This window comes from Mustela nigripes, chromosome 1, assembly GCF_022355385.1.
Source record: "Mustela nigripes isolate SB6536 chromosome 1, MUSNIG.SB6536, whole genome shotgun sequence".
Taxonomy (NCBI): domain Eukaryota; kingdom Metazoa; phylum Chordata; class Mammalia; order Carnivora; family Mustelidae; genus Mustela; species Mustela nigripes.
The window spans coordinates 35,053,784-35,071,438 of NC_081557.1; the positions used below are offsets into that span (position 1 = coordinate 35,053,784).

General features: G+C 33.3%; 1 protein-coding gene across 1 annotated transcript in view; it reads left to right on the top strand.

The window, feature by feature from the left end:
• Positions 1-17,655, top strand: part of SOX6 (SRY-box transcription factor 6) — a 596,201-nt gene that overhangs the window by 97,694 nt on the left and 480,852 nt on the right. Inside the window, exon 2 of the mRNA XM_059407840.1 lies at positions 9,554-9,625. The gene's annotated coding sequence lies outside the window, so the exon portion shown is untranslated. The remainder of the gene's footprint in view (positions 1-9,553; positions 9,626-17,655) is intronic.

Here is a 17,655-nt window from a genome sequence, read left to right on the forward strand (position 1 = left end):
TTCTTTTACATTTTTTTTTTTTGTTTAATTTTAAATTTAAATTCTAGTTAACATATAGTATAATATTTGTTTCAGGAGTAGAATTTAGTGATTCATCATGTAACACCCAGTGCTCATCACAAGCACCCTCCTTAATACCCATCATCTTTTTAACCCATCCTCCTTCAGCAACCCTTACTTTGTTCTAGTTAAGAGTCTGTATTACTGTTTGCCTCTCTTTTTTCCTCCTGTGTTCATCTGTTTCATCTCTTAAAGTCCACATTTGAGTGAAATCATATGGGATTTGTCTATGACTGACTTATTTCACTTAGCATACTGTACTCTGGCTCCAACATGTCATTACAAATGGCAAGATTTCATTCTTTTCAGTGGCTAAGTAATATTCCTATATATAGGAATATATTATATATTATATTAAATTATATTATATATATATCTCATCTCTTTTTTATCCACTCATCAGTTGATATTATATATATATACATAATTATATGTATATATGTAATATCACCTCTTCTTTATCCATTCATCAGTTGATAAATATTTGGGATCTTTCCATAATTTGACTATTGTTGATAATGCTTTTATAAACACCAAGGTGCTTGTGTCCCATTAAATCAGTATTTTTGTATCCTTTGGGTAAATACCTAGTAATGTAATTGTTGGGTCATAGGGTAGTTCTATTTTTAACTTTTCAAGGAACTTCCATTTTCCAGAATGGCTGTACCAGTTTGCATTCCCACCAAGACTATAAAAGAATTCCCCTTTCTCTGCATCCTCACCAAAATCTCTTGTTTCCTGTGTTGCTAATTTTAGCCATTCTAACAGGTGTGTGGTGGTGTCTCGTTGTTTTGATTTGTATTTCCTTGTCGATGAATGACACTGAGCATCTTTTCATGTGTCTGTTGGCCGTCTGATTTTTTTTTGGAAAGATGTCCATTCATGTCTTCTGTCCATTTTTTTAAAATTAATTAATTAATTTATTTAACACAGAGAGAGAGAGATCACAAGCAGGCAGAGAGACAGGCAGAGAGAGGGGGAAGCAGGCTCCCTGCTGAGCAGAGAGCCCAAGGCGGGGCTCAATTGCAGGACCCTGGGATCATGACCTGACCTGAAGGTGGAGGCTTTAACCCACTGAGCCACCCAGGCGCCCCTCTTCTGTCCATTTTTTAACTGGATTATTTGTTTTTTGGATGTTGAGTTTGATAAGTTCTTTATAGATTTTTGGATACTAACTCTTTATCAGATAACCCATTTGCAAATATCTTCTCTCATTTTGAAGATTGCCTTTTAGTTTCGATTGTTTCCTTCACTATGCAGAAGCTTTTTGTGATGAAATCCCAGTAGTTCAGTTTTGCTTTTGTCCCTTGCCTCCAGAGACATGGCTAGTAAGAAGCTATGACAGATGCCAAAGAAGTTGCTCCCTGTGTTCTCCACTAGAATTTGGATGGTTTCCTGTCTCGGATTTAGGTCTTTCATCCATTTTGAATTTATTTTTGTGAATGGTATAAGAAAGTAGTCCAGTTTCATTCTTCTGTATGTTGCTGTCCAGTTTCCCAACACCATTGCTTCTAAAGATTTGTCTGGACTGAGCTAAAATCTATCACATTTTAATTCTCTCCCACTAGTACTGTTTTTTCTTTTGGAAAGAAGACAGATATACTAACTTATAATCAGCACTTACCATATTACATGTGCTGTGCTAGCTACACCTCTTTGTTGGCTTGAAAATATTAAACTAGATACAATGGAATATTATTCAGCCATCAGAAAGGATGAATACCCCAGCATGGATGGGACTGGAGGGGATTATGCTAAGTGAAATAAGCCAAGCAGAGGGGCACCTGGGTGGCTCAGTGGGTTAAGCCGCTGCCTTCGGCTCGGGTCATGATCTCAGGATCCTGGGATGGAGTCCCACATCGGGCTCTCTGCTCAGCAGGGAGCCTGCTTCCCTCTCTCTCTCTTTGCCTGCTTCTCCGTCTACTTGTGATTTCTCTCTGTCAAATAAATAAATAAAATCTTAAAAAAAAAAAAAAAAGAAAGAAGCCAAGCAGAGAAGGACAATTATCATGTGATTTCACTCATATGTGGAACACAAGTAAAAGCATGGGGGACCATAGGGAAAGGGAGGAAAATGTGGAGGGGGAGAAATCCCCAAGAGAGAAACAAACCATGAGAGACTGTGGACCCTGGGAAACAAACTGAGGGCTTCAGAAGGGAGAGGGTAGGAGTAGTAGGTAGCAGAGTGCTGGGTATTAAGGAGGGCACGTGCCGTGATGTGCACTGGACGTTATATATAACTAATGAATCATTGACTACATCAAAAACTACTGAACATAATAAAAAAAATGTTGTAGGTGAGCAGGAAAAATTACCCATTTTGTTAATTCTTGAGCCTTGAGTATAGTTTCTAATACTTTGTGATGAAATGGAAAGTATACATTTCTTGAGGAAGGTCACATGTGTGATTGAGTTACAAGCTGAACCTCATTTTTATTTGAACCTCATTTTTTACTTGAAAGAATGGCCAAAACACACATGTGGTTATTCAGATAGCTGCTTGGCACACATAGTCTCAAAAATAAGCAAAGTGAACCCATTGGCCTTTTTAAGAAAAGGAACTGGCATTGCTGTCAATAGTAAAGTTTGAGCTTTCAAGAGAAAACTAATAGTTTGGAAAACTTGTATCCACCATCACGAACTTGATGACTTCCCAATAGTTAAAATCTTTTCCGATAAGATTGTTGATGATGTTAACAAATGTGATTTTTTAAAAAGTTGAATAATGAAATATGTCAATGTTTTGAAAATCTGCACAACTCATTAAACTGATATTTTCCAAATGAACCAATGCATGATGCTAGAAAATCATGCAGGGGTAAAAGATGCATTTAATAAAGATCAGTGGGTTATAGAAGTAACAGAATACAAAAAATTCATTTTTCAAATTTCATATTGTAATTCACTTCTGAGAAACTATTACTTGTCAAATCTGATGTAAAAAAAGAAGAGCTGCAATTATCTGGAAAGGTGATTGAAACACTCTTCCTCTTTCCAACTTTTATCTATGTGAATATAGATATTTTCTGCATACTTCCACCAGACCATCATATCGCAATGGACTGAATGCAGTAGTACCTATGAGAATCCAGCTTTCTTTATTAAACCAGGCATTTTAACAGATTTGCAGAAATACAAAACAATGCCAGTCTTCTAATTTTTTTTTGTTTTGGCAAATATGCTTATATTTTAAAAGTATGTTATTTGTGTTACTTATGAAATAGGCTCATCATCAAATGATTGTTATTTAATAATTTATATTATTTTAAAATTATTTCATTTTAACTAATTTCCCCCTCAGATTTAGTTTCTAATATAATAAATATAGATAAATGTGACCAGAGACCTTCGGGATTTTCAATAATTTTTAGAAATGTAAAAGAGTCTTAGACCAAAAGAGTTTGAGAACCACTGTTTGAGAACCACTGGAATAGACGGTCTCTGAAGTTCATTCCAATTAACAATTTTTAGAACATGCAACCATTCTAATGTAACATGGTTCCTGTGAGATTTCTTAGCCATTCTCCTTGGAATGCTTGTCAATGTCCCTTCTAAATTGTGACTCTCAATACTGAAGATGTAGGTTGAGTGACATAGAATACATGAATAGGCTACTAGAAGTAGCCTTTAATAATAACTATCCTTGGAGATCTTTAAGAAAAGGGGAAATTCCTGTTTCTTTGAGGAAATAAGTTCTTGTTCCAGGAAAGCAGACTGTTGAACTAGGTAGCATTTTAAATTGTCCTCCTTGAAACTTCAGAAATACTTTTATTTTTGCCTTAGTTATAAATGTCAGTAACTAAACCCTCATTTTCCATTCACTATTGTGATGTTCTTGATTAGCATTTGCATTGAAAAAATTGGGCATTAGCTTGGTATCAGTTCCTTTGAAAGATGACTTTTACATTTCACTTTTATAGTTAATTCAAATTCTACATAATTTAGTATAAGTATTAAGAAAAGAAGGAAGGAAGAAATATGGAGTTCAAGAAAATTAGCTTTAGCCTACAAATGCTATCTATAAACAGCTAAAGTGATAATAGTAGTAAAGAAGGTTTTAAATTTTTAAAAATTGAGCCAGTTTAGGGGAGAATAGCAGTTGTAATGAAAACTAAAATCTCCAGGAAAACATTCATATTGGCAAATATATATGGATATTTTTTAATTGCCTCCCTAATATTTATTTATTTAAAATTATGTATGTATGTATGTATGTATGTATGTATTTAATGAGAAAGATAGGGACTGTGCATGCTCGAGCAGGGGCCTATGGGCAGAAGGAGAAGGAGAAGCAGATTTCCTACTGAGCAGGGAGCCCAACCTGGGACTGTATCCCAGGACCCTGAGACTATGACCTGCGTTGAAAGCATATGCTTAACTGACTGAGCCTCCAGACATGCCTCACTAATTTTTATTTTGTTGTATAAAACACCAGGCATTGATATCTTTTCAAGTCTGTAGAGAAAATAAATGCTTTAAAGGGAGTTGTTTTAATTCAATATCTCATTATGTATGACATTATTAAGTCAATGATTCCATATGTTAAAAAAATTTTAATCTTTGACGTGAGTTTTAAACATGCAATAGTTTTAATTTAAAGGTGAACAAATTTTGTTACACGTGTTTTTGGAAGCACTTCTGTACTTCAAAAAAAAAAAAAATCTCAGAATCATTGACTCTCAGAGTTGGAAAGTCGTTTAATACAACCATCCATTTGATGCTTGAAACTTTTTGCTAAATCAAATAATAATAATAATAATAATAATTTTAAAAGGATGGGGATAAAAAAAGAAATGGGTGTGGCTTAGAGACAGCTTTAAGCAAGATTTAAAAAATCTAGTTTGAAAGCTTTTAAAGTATAATTATACAGGGAGGTGGCACTGTTTTTATTTGCTGTTTACTTTTGATCTATTACCTATTTTTGGTAGAGTGAGACATGCTTTTGTAAAAATGTTTATGGTTTCTTGACTTGATGTCAAAGAACTTGTTTGAAGTTGCCTTGTAATTCAGAGGTTTTTCTTTTTGTAACTAGTATTAGTGTTTGGCTTTGGCTGCTGAATAATAGCAAGTTAGTCTGGATTTGGGTGACTACTTTTGAATAGATAATACACTGAATTTTAGAAATAGCTTTATTGTTTATGGACAAATTAGACACGTTAAGTATAAATAAAGCTAAATAACACCAACTTATAAGAATAAGACAGTAAAAATAAGCTTATCTCTCACTCAATATTAACATTTTTGCTAAACTGAATGTTACTTTGTGAAACTTGTATGTGCACGCGTGTGTGCATGTACACATATTTGATTTTCTAATATTTGCTGGGTTATTATACATGTATTTTTAAAATTCAATAAGACATTTTGGTGATCTTTTTATATCAATAAATATGTATTTTTATCAGAATATTTAATGATTATAGAGTAGTGTTATATGTATGTATCATAATTTACTTATTCATTTAGTGTGTTATTTCCAATTTTTGGCTGTTATAAAAATGTTATAATGAACACACATATTATATATATCCAGATCTTTTATATATATATCCTTTATATATATATCACATGTATATGATATATATATACATTTTTTAATATTAAAATTTTTTTTCAGTGTTATTCAAGATTCATTGTTTATGCACAACATCCAGTGCTCCATGAAATACATGCCCTCCTTAATACCCACCACCAGGCTCACCCAACCTCGCACCACCCCCCCTCCAAAACCCTCAGTTAGTTCCTCAAAGACCACAGTCTCTCATGGTTCATCTCCCCGTCCAATTTCCCCCAACTCCCTTCTCCTATATATATCTTTTAATATTTTTGTGATTAGTTGGTTCCTTAGGATAATTTTTGGAAGTAGCATTGCAAATTCAAAGCATATTGACATTAAAAGTTTTAACACTTACTCTCAAATTAACATTCAGAAAAGTTGTGCTCAGTTTATAATATCCTCAATGGTATATGAATTTTTTTGGGGGGAGGGGATGCCTGGGTGCTTCAGTTGGTTAAGCATCTCCCTTAGGCTCGGGTCTTGATCCCAGGGTCCTGGGATCGAGTCCCGCTCCCACTCCCTGCTCAGAGAGAAGCCTGCTTCTCCTTCTGCCTGCTGCTATTTTATGAGCCTGTTACTATATTTCTTTTAATTATTTGTGGTTCCAAGTAATTATTTTTTAAAATTTTCTAATTCTGTGAAAAATATATAATAAAACATTTCCACAGCTTTAAAACTACTAACAAAAATGTGCCTAGCTTTGTAAAGAAAGAAAATTGAAGAAATGGAGTGAAAATTTTAAAAATAAAGAGACAGCTTGTACTGTCTCTCTCTGACAAATAAATGAATAAAATCTCAAAAAAAATTAAAAAAAAAGAAAGTGGTTTTTTCCCCCAAACCCTCACTAATACTAGTTTTTGTCCAGTTTGTAAAATATTTTGCCAGTATATTAGGTGAAAATATTTTATTTATATTTCTTTGATTATTAGTGGGTTATATACATTTTTGTGTTATTGGATTTTACATTTCTTCATTTGTACATTTCTTCTTTGTATTCTTTTTAATATATTGAAGTGCTTATAACAATGCACTTCTTATTTAATAAATGAAGGATGTACAAAAATTTGACAGAGAACATGAACTGTGTCACCACCATGGTCAGATACAGTAGTCTGTGGTTGAATTATTGATAGCTTTAAGAATCCTTGAGGGGAAAGACCATGACCTTAAAAAAAAAAAAGTTTATCTATCTATCGGATATAATTTACATATAACATTATATTAGTTTTAGGTTTACAACATAATGATTTTACTTATTAAAAAATGTTCATGTTCATATTGTCTGATACAGTCTCATCCATGGTCATCATTTGCAAAATGAAAGAATGAACACAAAGTATAATGGGACAATCCATGGTGTTTGGGTGTTCTGAGGATTCATTTTCCTAAACAGATTGTGATTTTCTAGAACACATTTGCTCTGGTAGTTCCTTCTCTATCTTGTTAGGTTTGGGCTGCCCTCAAGACAAAGCAGTCACTTTTTTTTTTTTTTTAAATTTTTTATTTTTTATAAACATATATTTTTATCCCCAGGGGTACAGGTCTGTGAATCACCAGGTTTACACACTTCACAGCACTCACCAAATCACATACCCCCCCCAATGTCCATAGTCCCCCCCCCCTTCCCCCCACCCCCCCCCCCCCAACCCTCAGTTTGTTTTGTTTTGGAAATGACCTAAGCTGTTCTCGTTCTTAAAGAAGTAACTTACTTCAAATTGTGTATTGATTCTTGTGAGTTAATTCTTAACTCTTTTCCCATCATAAAATGTTACCTATTTATTTATAAATTGTCTGAAGGAGGAAATATGCATTAAGGTTTTCTTTTTTATAGCAATGAACTGTGTGATTTTAGAAGCTTATGCTTTTTACATTGTTTGCTCCGAAGTGCACCAATAGAATAAAGCAGTTGATAATGAGATTCAGAGTTGCTTTTAACATATGTAGTAAGACTACATTGATAGGACAAATGAGATTTATTGACTTCATATTGATGTATATTAGAATATTATTTGCCTTGAATGTCTAGAATCTGATTTGTTCCAATTTAAAATATTTCCAGAGTTAGAGATCTTAATTTCTAAAGAGTCCAATGACTGAAAAATTGAGATATATGTCAGCAACAATATTTTTTGGATGCATTTTATTTTATCCCCCATCATTTAAATGCAAATGAAAGAATGGGCTATATTGTCTATTTTGCTTAATTCCAATTCATGCCTTCAAAGGAATAGTTGCCAGAAAGACAAGGTGTGATTATTTTTATAATATGTAAGTATTGGATTCTCTCAGAGTTTGTGCTTTTGGATAAACAGTATTTTGCTATAGATTTATTTTGTGGATAACTTCATATTATAATTTACAACTCAGGGCAGGATAAAATGTAAGAATAGCTTATATCAGAACAAGTATTCTTTGCTGGATTTCAGTAGTACACAGTGTGTGTCCACATAGTGTTATGTGGTGTTCCAGATAAAATTGTTCTCCTGGATCTGAAAACAACAGAAAGCTGTGAGAAAGGAAATGGTGCTATGCCAAAAATAAATTCAGAGCTACCTTCCCTGGCCAGACCCTTCTGTACTTGTATCCATGGAAGCAGGCATCATAGAATTATTGGAAACTGGTGAAACTGGAGTGAAGAAGGCCTGAGGAAGCATTTACAAAGAGAAGGAAGTCTAGTGAAGAAACCTGATAGGTGTATTAACCATCAATACATAAAACTGTCTAAATGCCCAGGACTTTATTATCTATCATTTCTGACTGGAAAATAGAATAAATTATCTGGGCTAAGTAGGCGAAAGCATATTATAGAAGCTGGAGAAAGGCTAAGTTAGATATTTATTTCATATCTCAACTTCAGATGCCTAGTTCATTATAGCCATTTGCACTATAAATATAATGTTGGAAATAGTGTTTCCTAGAAATGATGTTGATTAAGATTCATTTTTTTCCAGAATGTATTTTGCTTAAATCCAGTTAGCTAACTATACAGGTTAGTTAACTAACCTAGATGTTTACTAGCTATATTTAAAAAATATGAATTGAGTAAAACTAATCTCTAAGTTTAGGAAAGTTTCTGACCTAAATTAGGAACTCAAGCTCCATTATTATTTTAAGTTGAACACTACTCATAGCCATTCTCACATTTTGGAAAGAATATGGCCTTTGCAACAAAGTTTCTTTGTTTTCATGGAACTAAAAATGTGCTGTATTTAGACCAAACAATAAAAATAAACTACCAAACTACCTTCTAATGCATGGGGGTTCTGAAGAGAGGAAACCATAGATATTTAGAGGCACAAAGTGACTCATTGTGCTAGTTAAAACTTTTTACAAGGCTAGCTCTGTGTGTTTGAGTTGCATCTGTTACCTCTTCAGCCAGAACTAAAGTGTGTGCAAGCAAAAGAATTTTGGATTGACTTGTGCTTTATAGAGAATGCATTGCATATAGACTAAGTATCTAAATGTGTTCCGTACCTTCAACAGAACAAAAAGTGCATCTTTTCATTTTTATTCTACCAATAAGATATTCCTGTTGGGCACATCCAAGGTATTTTCTGTGAAGTGCATTCATTTTAACTTGCAGACATAAGTTAAACATGTTTTTCAAATGTAACTTGTAAGCCTCTATTCCCTCAAAAGTTTTTTTCTCCCTTTTGTTTTTACTTATTGATACTTTAGACACCTACTTTATGATTGGCTTTTTTTTTTTTTTTTAAAGCCATAGTGGACAGAGGTATGGTATTCCTAGAGGTAGGACAATGGAATAGTGTCTCTTTTGGTATTATTATCTTGGAAAAAGTTGTTAGAGTAGATGGGGACAACTGCCCGAATTAAGACTAGTGTAATTTGTAGACAGAATGTATATACTCCTTTAATAGAACATATAAGTGCAATTTACTTATATTTTTAAATTTCATTTTCTGTCTAAACTTTCAGGTCACTTTCATGAATTCAAAGGCAATTTACCAGTGATTTCTGGGTGCTGGGGCTGATTTTTTATCCATATTTGTAAGTATTGGTTTATTTATTACTTTTCTCATTGCATAATGAAACAGTAATGGTTCATAAATAAGAACTCAACTCTTTTGCGTGAGAATTTTTATTATTTTTTCTGTTACTTTAAGTGTTACTAGGTTTTTGCAAGTGTTTTCTTAAGAGGACTATAGAAAATAGTACCAGCTGGTGAAAAAAAATCCCAGTTTATTGTGATTTTCAGTGAAATAACACAACGGCACCTGTTACAATAAGCTGGAAGAAAAAATATCTTACTTTTTGAAGATGGGGCTCAATTATAGGAATGAATTACCTTAAAGGGGCTAGTCTATATACACATGAATAATTTACCCTGGTAACTTCTTACAGTCTTCTGGTTGTCTGGACTTGAAAAGTACTGTGACTGTGCACATAGAAAAGACGTGAGATGATACAGAATTCAAAGAGCTGTCAGCACATGAGGAGATTATTGAATGTATAATGTGTATCCAAATAGGGGTATTCCTGCTTTCTTCACCATCCCCAAAACACTATTAAGTTTCAAATGATATTTGGAAGAACAAAGATAGCTTTTTCTCAGAAAAGAAGTAATTTCAAGAAAAAAATGGAATGAACTTGATCAATTACAGTACTTTAAATTGATATATATTTATTATATAGAAGTAGTTTAGAGTATGAAGTGGGTATTAAAAATGTCTGCATATATATAAGAACATATTTAAGTGACTTGAGTTTAAAATATATTTATGTGTGTATATTGTTGGAATCTAAGGAGCTCATGTAATTTCATAGCAACAAAGAAGAAACTTGTCCTCTGTTAGTGTACTCCTACAAAGGAGTTTAAGAAGATAGACTTCCAGGAAAAGTATTTAAAAAAAACCCAACATTATAAATTCGAGTTTAAGCTATTCGATATTTAAGCAGAGCACAGTGAATATTTATTTAAAACCAGCTTTATCTTTCTTTTAGTAGTAGCATTGATTGGAACAAGCATTTTGAATCAACTTAAAAATAGATCTGAAAGTTTAAAATTGTTTAATACATTTTGTATATATTTAATGCTTTATGAATGAGTACATTATTTTTTTAAATTTTTTTGAGTACATTATTTTTATGGAACTATCAATTCACACTTTATTATTTGAAGACTTAATTCTTATGTAAAACACAAAAATTTAACTGCATAGCTCCTTTGGATTAAATATAAGCTTTTAATTTGTGCGAGGTCTCATAGTGAGGACTAGGATGCAAAGAAGATGGTGATAGAAATGTAAAGTATCCTTGAAGGGCTCTCATGGAAAAGGGTAATTCCAAGGAGTTGAGCTTATCCTGTTAGAAATCTGAGTGAAAGGAAACAATTTTGAGTTGTTCAAATCTTATCTAGTTGCTTTGTCCTTTCTTTTACCTCCTTTCTCTCTTCTTTCCTATCATTCAGTCATTTCCTTTAGTAAGTTTTTAGGATGACTACATTTTAAAAGTGACAAATACAAGATAATTATTGATAGTTCAACCAAGATGACTTTTATTAAAATATTAAAATATAGTTTACATTTCTCATTACCCAAAGGCTCTCTTTTCTGATTTCTTTAGTCTTCCTCTGTGTTCCCTCTCTGCCAGACATACACAGGCTAGCTCTGAATGGATGTGGTTCCAATTAGCTGAGATTTTTCTAGCAATCTAACAGAGAGACTAAAATTAGAAGAAAGGATACTGTGGCTATAGTTTTCATATGGTTACTTCTGGAGTTCAACTTAAAAAAAAATCCTTTAGTCAGTTTTGTCTGCTTATATAAGCAGAAGTCATCTAATCATTTAGGCCCAAAGTAATTGTTTTTCAGTCTTGAGAATTTCCATGTTATGTTAGGGCATGGACTTTGTTGCTCCTAAATTCAGTGGTCTCAAGCTTTGTTAGGGCCATTTTCTAACTGTGGAACCTTCTTATTAAAGGACTGTAGCAGGATACTATGACTAAGATAAGTCAGATAAAATTAACACGGCATCCAGAATGCTTGAGTTCCTATTGCTTTCAGTTATTACAGAGACCATCCTCCACTTACACAGAATGCTGAGGTAATTAAAGCAATGGAAATATTTATTTAGTCTGCCTAAGAACAAGCAAATGGCATCAGTGACAATGGCTTCTTTTAGGAACTTTAATTTCCATCCTGGAACTGCTTATTTGCTACATGATCTAAAGCAGAAAGTTATACCTCATGGCCATGGGAAGGTTTCTTAGTAAGGTGTGCAAAAGCCAGTCTGTGAGATAAGGAAGGTAGGATATTGTTTTGCACATCCATAATGAATGGGCCACACCAAGGGTGTGTGAGAACTGACTAGAATCTTACCTACTCACATCAACTACCTGTGTCAGGAGAGGAAAACACTGTGAAGGAAAATCATTATCTTCTCAGAAGCTGAAAGCATCTTATTCTATTTTTTTTTTCCTCTTTAAAGAAATAAAACTACCCTGTCTTTTTCAAAAGTAGGCATTGTTTAGGAAGACCTTGTTTTGCATGTTAATATCTCACATTTAATTTTTTATCTCTAATTTTAAAATAATTATATAATTCCAACCATTCAGTTTTACCTTGGCAATAAATTATTGGTTAAAAACAAAACAAAACCAAACCAAACCGAGGCATATCATTAAATACCCTCCTTTTTCAGGTTATCCAGGCCTTTTAAATAATTTGATAATGAATTTACTTTTCTAAAATTCTGTCTCTGTTCATTGTCTTGAATGGCAACCTTTGCCCTGAAAAGATACAGAAATATTTTATTCTCTGGCACAAGAGGTGATTATTGCTTAACCCCATGCTTGAGGCCATAATCTTAATTTGATATAACAGTTGCTTTTACAGACACTAAATTGGCTGAGTTTTGTGAAAACCGTTAGGTGAATCAGTTATTCTTTTGCAGAGTAGTAGGACTCAAATATAGGGTTTCATGGTATAAATTCAGTGTTCTTTCCATAAAACCAAGCTGTCCTGTCACAGAGAATTTTAGCTCTCTTTTTTGTTGTTGTTGTTGTTGTTTTTGATCACTATCTCAGTCTCCATTTGGTGGCTGTATAAATATTTTTGAAAAGTTGAGGTAGAGTAAGTCAGGGAGGAGATTGTAGAGTGCCTTCTACCAATTCTTGTCCTCATGTTCCTGGATCATTTGGTCCTCCCTGACATTTTCCTATCCCCCGTTCTAAAACTGTCACACGTCATGCTTCAGCTGAAATTTTTTGAATTGTGTAGATTTTCAGGAAACAAACAAAAAAATCACAAATTCATCTCTTGTGGTATTTTAAAATGGAAAGAAATCTGTTTCAAACTGCGCATAACCCAGACCAAAGCTCCCTCAGTGAGAATGCCTGTGATTTTCAGGACAAGTAGGTCTAAGTGCATTATCTTTAAAAAATATTATTCCAGGCTAATCTTGACATAGCGCAGGTAAATAAAAAAGATGAGCTGTGAAAATCCACAAATAGGGCTTGAATGCCATTTTCCATGACAACGGGAGCTGCCCCATGAAAGCATTAATGCTGGGAATGTAAGGAATTTAAAATTGTGCCTTCTCAGTTTTACAGTTGTGTGCTCATGTTAATTAGAGATATACTGACATTTGAAGTATCTACATTAATACACACAGCTACTGTACATTTGTGAACTGTGGCTAGAAATCTACTTTAATTGAAAGCAGTTCACTAATCTGAATGTGTATATCCATTACATTTTAAGCTTTTAAATTTTATATACTAGTGCCCTTAGATACTTGTTCTTTCTGCTCTCTTCACTTTCTATTTCTAATTTATTTATACCTGAAAGGACAGCCTGGCCTATTTTAATCTCCTCGTAGTGTTTTGGAGCAATATTGATGGAATTTTGAGGAAAAAAACATTTTTAATAGTGTCCTTTATTTGCTATAGTTTGAATCTCTTTCTAAATTGTTAGTTTTCTTGAAAACCTTTAAGATGGCCTGCTGCCGAAATAAGGTAGGATTTAGGTTTATGGAATTTGCTTCACTGGTTATATTTAAGCACTAAAAAGCTACTCTTCAAGTTGTGCTATGGTTTTAGCCAGAAAAGCCCGGTATTAGAGACCTTGATGGGATGAACAGTAAAGAGGCATTCTATTTTTCCTAATATAGTTAGATTTCACCCTTCCCTCTTGATGTGAAACCATGTATCTTAATTTTTGATTTGCAGATATGTTCACAATTGCTCAAAGACTTCTTGAGGTCATCTTTAGCCCTAGCATTTTTTGTGTTTGTCTCTCTTACAAAAAGGAAGATCTTACATGTATTTTTTGCAAGCTTGTATTTCTTAAGAATTTGCCTGTCAGGATTTTTAACCTAATTGTTTTGTGCTTGTTGTCTAATGAAACTCCCACACTTATTTTTTGGACCAATCCCTGAATATTACACAAGACCAGTTAGAAAGAAGCTTCCTTTTAGTAGAAGCAGAACAAACTGCTCTAAAAAGTTTGTAATACTCTGGACTTGTTTCATTAAACCATTTTACTGGCACCATTAAACCACTGAGACCTGGGACCATTAAAACTTACTCAGTATTATTATTAGGATGATGGCCTATTTTACCCTTTATTACTTTTAGTCACTGTGCTAAGTTCCTCTGTTCTTTATTCTTTCATGTTGCTTACTCCATATTGTGCCATCACAGCACATTTGGTAATTCCAAGTTAATTGCTCAATTATCAGTGATAGTCATGAAGCACTTGAAACATGCGCAGTAGAAGATTTAAAGAAATTTCAAAATAAGTTGGTGTGTCATAATCTCAAATGTGAAACATGCCAATATCTGCAGGCATAAAAATACACTGCCTGAGCTAGGCATTTCAGGGAAGGCAAAAATCTACTCTTAAAATCAGGGCTTTTGTCTGGTAGTGAAGTGTTTCATCTTTGCTAATTTCAAACAACATGTCTAAATTTGATCTTGGTTTACTTTTCAACTCTAAAATTTTGGTCATGGTTATAAAAGAAAAGGGAAGGAAAAGTATTGATTCTGTTTAAATGTTTTACCGGAACCTTATAATCATGATATTCACTGTTAACTGGAATTTGATGTAAGGTAGATCCATGTTGGATATCAATCAAAGAAACTGACTTTGCAAAGTGATCTCTTTATAATGTTTCTTGACTCATAAGGCAATCCTCTAATCAGAGGACAACATTACAGTGAAGGTAGTATGTTGATGTTTTATTTCTACTGGAAAAAAACAAAACAAAACATGAAGACAATGACACTTTGGGGACTTAATCTGAATCTCATATAGTAATATTCTCAGATGCCTTCAAGATAACTTACACATTATGGCAAAATAATTATTGTAACTCTTTTGGCAACTAGGCAAACGATCATTAAATTTTGCATTAGTATTCAGTTTAGGGTTTTCTCTAAACTAATATAGCGCCAACAGCTCTTTTTTAGATGCTATTATGGTTCTTTCACATTTTTATAGTACTGTAGTAAAGCTGAATTTACTGGCTACATTTGAAGGTGGAGTAGAGCAGCACAAGAGTCAACATTAAAGTGATTCAGTGCCCGTTGGAGAGAAATTCTTCTTAACTTGAGATTGGAAACAATGTGGGGCTTGAGGGCAGTTTGCTAAGAGCAGCTAATAAATTTGAATATTTCCCCAAGAAGCTGTTCTCTGAACTTGTTTTTAACCAAGAAGATAGGCTTAATAGTCTTCCATATTCTTACATAACTTTCATTAATATTTAAAGGATATAAATGTATTTAGAGAAGGGGAAATAAAGCCATAATTTGAACAGGGTGGTGGTCTCAAATTAAGGACATGAGGGAGTGTCCTCATGTAGTAGTTAAGCACAGTTAGTCATTATTTTATCATATAATGATCTATAATTATAATGTATATGTAATATAAACTATATATATATAATATAATGTCTACACTTCAGTTAATAGTTAAGCAATTGATTTACTCATGCACTTAGAAATAGTTTAGCAGCTATACAGTTTATAAAGATTGAATAATCAACAAAATCTAGTTCATTTTGTTGTATACTTTTTTCTGCACATCACTCTCGACATATAGTCTTATCTGAAGTACATATTTCATGTCATCTTGGGAGTATGCATATAAATGATTATCATTTCACTAAATTTTTGTCACCTCCAAACATAAAAATGTGAATTAAATATTACTAGTAAAGATAAAAATATTTTCTGCAATCTCTCCCTCTCTCTATTTTCCTCCCTCCCACCTTCCCCCAGCTCTCTCTCTAATATATATGTGTGTGTGTGTGTGTGTGTGTGTGTGCATATATAAAATCTACATATATCTTATTGGAGTTTTTCAAAGATGAAAGCCAAATATAGTGTAAAAAGATATATTTCCAAAGCATCCCCTTCCATAGATGACTGGCAAAAAAGACCGATCCTTAATGTTTAACCAATCAAAAAAGTTTGTCCACTTGGTATAACACTTTTTATTATTATTATTTGCTTAGCACTAAGGGGTTGGCACAGTGATTACAAGAGAAGAAAAGATGGTCTCTAACCTAAGGGCTTAAAACTTGATATGTTGCTAGAGAGTTTTCTTTGGGTACAAACTGTCCTGGAGTAAGCTCTTTTTCTTTTCAGCTCATACAGTTTCATATAAACTTAAGTGAATGAATTCATTAATAGAAACAGATTTTCTATTTTTATGTCAACTTTGGGCTGTAATACCTTTGGAACATACATGCACAACAAAAAGGTATGTTTGACAGTTAATTATAATTTTTCCCTTTTTCACTCAGGCATAATAGATAATTAAGCAATAGCATTAATGAAATCTAAGTCTGCATCCCATAGCTGCCTACATTAGGTGGAATATAGGTTCTTTTTTTTTTTTTTCTTAAAGCTATGGCAGGCTGATAAGCCCATGGCTTGATTTTAGATATTGCCACTGTGTTCTAAGTTTCATTTAACAAAGTGCAGAAGAAATACAGATATATATGTTAATATATACAGATACTATTCCTCCTATGAATATTATTTTTCTTCCATGACTACATACATATAACATCACCAACTAGAATGGGCTGCTCTTGAGGTGAGATTGGTCATGCGTAATTTGATATTTGATATAGCAGTAAGGACACACTAAATGAGTAGTTGACAGGTATAAGGGATGAAAACATTCTGGGCTTTCTGGTAGTGACCATTTGCAGAAGTCACTGTTGATTTTGTGACTAGTTACACGGAGTTTTTCTCTGGAATTGCAGTCACAGAACAGATAGTAATTGAAAAGTCATATCTTGGGAAGGCTGACAAAGTAAAGCATAAAACATGTGAGTGTCGATAAGAGAACTGAATATAAGAAAACTGAGCACCTCATGCTTTTTGAGAAGATATGGTTGACTAGATGGAAGAAATACCTGTCCCTCCAGTTTCACTGCAGTAGTTGAAGAGAGAGGAGGGATATTAATGAAACAAGACTATTGAAATAGGAGATTTTTATGAATCCACGAAATGGATTTGAGGATTGTTATTTAAGATGTGGAAATCCTTATTTGGATGACAATAGTAACTTAAAAAGAGTTCTATCATTTCCCCCCCTAATTGTCTAATTTTAGTGATTTCAATTTAGTGAGTTTTAAGAACAATTGTAGAGATTTTGAGAAATGAGTACCCCTCTGGTAGAAAAACCAATGGCAATGATTTTGCTTGTCTGGGGAAAGATTGATATAGAGATATATATGAAAATAATCATATATGTATCACACCCTAAAATTTTGTATGGGAGATCTTTAGAAATGTCTCATTGTAGCCATTATCAAGAAACATCCTTGTATCTTCTAGAGCAAAGAGTCATGTGAATTAGGTTTCAAATATGTTATATAATGTTTCTAATATTGGAGATTAGAAAGTTTTTTGGAATCAATTCTGTAAAGTGACTTTTAATGTAATGAATATTTCCTTCCTTCCTTCCTTTCTTCCTCGCTCCCTTCCTCCCTTCCTTCTTCCCTATTTCCTTCCCTCCCTCCTTCCTTCCTTTTTTCCTTCTTCCTTCCCTTCCCTTCTGTCTC